Here is a 2815-nt window from a genome sequence, read left to right on the forward strand (position 1 = left end):
CATGAATAGAGTTTAATCTCATCATGAATAGAGTTTAATCTCATCATGAATAGAGTTTAATCTCATCATGAATAGAGTTTAATCTCATCATGAATAGAGTTTTATCTCATCATGAATAGAGTTTAATCTCATCATGAATAGAGTTTAATCTCATCATGAATAGAGTTTAATCTCATCATAAATAGAGTTTAATCTCATCATGAATAGAGTTTAATCTCATCATGAATAGAGTTTAATCTCATCATGAATAGAGTTTAATCTCATCATGAATAGAGTTTAATCTCATCATGAATAGAGTTTAATCTCATCATGAATAGAGTTTAATCTCATCATGAATAGAGTTTAATCTCATCATGAATAGAGTTCTCTACACTGTCCTCCTGAGTGGCCGATGCAGGATCAGGAGAACTTTGTGTTTGATGAGTTGCTGTGATGACACGTTGTTACAGTTTATAGCTGCAAGTTAGCGCAGCGCTGGTCTTGGATTTTGAATTATTGCAGAAAATAAGCCCTGCGGCAGAGGAAACATTTGTGATACTTACAGGCTTTGTTCAGTGTTAAGACACGTAGAAGTAGAACAAATCACAAGAGGCCAGTTACTGACGTATTTACTGACGTATTTAAGTCAAAGTACCATCTGTGTAACTGAGGTGTCGAGGAGGCAATTATGCTTTCTCGACACCTCAAGTCTGCTGCTGACTCAAATCTTCATGTACGATACATGTTATATACAACACACACAAACAAACACACACAAACTCACATACAAGCATCATACACACAAATCTGAGGTTCATACAAACGCAGAAGACAGAGGATATTACACCTACACGGCCATCAGCACGCTGTCAAGCCATTGATCATATTTACATCACTTATCAGGTTCCTTTTCTACGAGCGTTGTACGGCAGCTTGTTGTGATGAGGAACATGTCAGAGAAAGAAAGAAGGGACAAGACGAGACGGACTGAAGACAAGTATACTGCCGATGAGTCGTTTTCATGGTTATGACAGCAACACATGCTCTGCGTTGCTGTCATATTATATATTACTTTCTCTTCATACTGAAATATTTACTCTAATGAAGGTTTTTTTCTCACTGCCAGAACAATACATCCAGGTGATTCTGCGTGACTTTCTCCAAGCACACATTTCAAAACAGGAATTTCTGACATGAAGCTTTTTGCATAATCAAACGTCACAGCTGTCAGCCATGTTTTCTCTGGATTTAAAAAACCACTGCCGTGAACCCAATTATGAACTATTAACATCCTCATCAGTTCACTTAGACCAAAATGAACTGTGGACAATATCACAGATGCCCAACTGGGAGAGTGTAAGAAATGCAAAATAATACAAAAGCAAAACAAGAACATAGAAATAATTCATAATTCTGAACAGAAGTTGCGTGACATTAAGTGACTGGAATCGGTTTCAAGTTGCTTGGCTGTTGTTAAAAATTCAAGAACCTTTCGGTGGTCAATTCGATGAGAAGTCCAAAACTCAATGCCTTATCTATAATAACACAGATTGAATGAAAAAAGATGATGACTCAGCGATACAGTACTCCATCGAGGGCCTCAGCAGTTCACCGCCGCCTCACATCCAAAAGAAGCTCCGTACAAAGACTTGCACAGGGCTCAATATATCTTTTATTAATGATCATATCCCTCTTATGCATTGTAATGTGCACATTACACATTTCTTAACATGTTCAAGTCCAAAATAGACAAAACAAACTATTACAGTTCTACACTGTCCTTGTTCGGGTGGAAGGGGTTGCATTGTGTTTATGATGCAATCATTTCTGTCTCACATGCGGTGATTCATGTCCAGGTTCATGTGATGTCCGCAAATTCACTGGAACAGACTCGTGTTGCGCTTATTTCTCCATGCAAATGATATTCTTGGCTGCAAGTTATCGTCCCAGGAAGACAGCCTGCGCCGGGGAAGAGAACAGCAATACTGCCTCCAAAGACCAGCCACAGCGACCTTCACAAACGTTTGATTCACAAACGCAAATGAGGCTCCTCATCCATTTATTCAACTCCAACGTTAAACCTAAGAGTGTGTAAATGCTCCCCCGGAGTTATTTGGACTGTATAAAGGTCTGCAGCTCGGGTCACTGAGACTTGTTTTATGATAATATTTGAGGCAAAGCTTGTGCAGATCATTTCCAAACGCAATTTGCTGTAATGTGCTGCCGGGGACTGTCAGCCGCTCTGCTGCCGGGCTAATGCACCATCAACGCCTCTACGGCTGCACAGAGGCTGCAGTTTGATGGATTTGCTCTATAAATCCTCTCTGACCTTGCAGGACCTTCTGTGTGCAGGTTTGACTTGTGCCTTTGGGCAAACTACCGGCAAACACTTCACTTGGATTGGAGGTTCGATCCCCGGCTGCGATGTGTCCTTGACAAAACACTTAACCTTAAATTACTCCCATCCGCCCGCTGAGTGTGACGAGTTAGTGCTGAGAGGCGGCTGAGTGTGAACGGAGGTGAAGTTCTTTTAATCATGCCGGGTCGATCGGTACCGGGCCGCACAGAAAGAATGAATGAATTTTTGAAAAAGTTCTATTTTGAAGAAGAAAAAAGAAGTTGGGAAAATGTTTTATTTTTTTGAAAAAGGGCCGCGTACATCCGTCTGTGCGTCGGAGTCTCTCACGAGGTCACGTGATGTACGTGACCTCGAGATGTGTCACGTGACACGTGACCTCGTGAGAAAAGCTAGCGAACCCACGAGCGATAGCATATACCCACAAGCTAGCCAAAATGAGTGAAAGAAAAACAATCGACACATGGATCCGTGACCCGT

This window comes from Clinocottus analis, unplaced genomic scaffold, assembly GCF_023055335.1.
Source record: "Clinocottus analis isolate CAN_PGR_092001 unplaced genomic scaffold, fCliAna1.0.p SCAF_19, whole genome shotgun sequence".
Lineage (NCBI taxonomy): Eukaryota > Metazoa > Chordata > Actinopteri > Perciformes > Cottidae > Clinocottus > Clinocottus analis.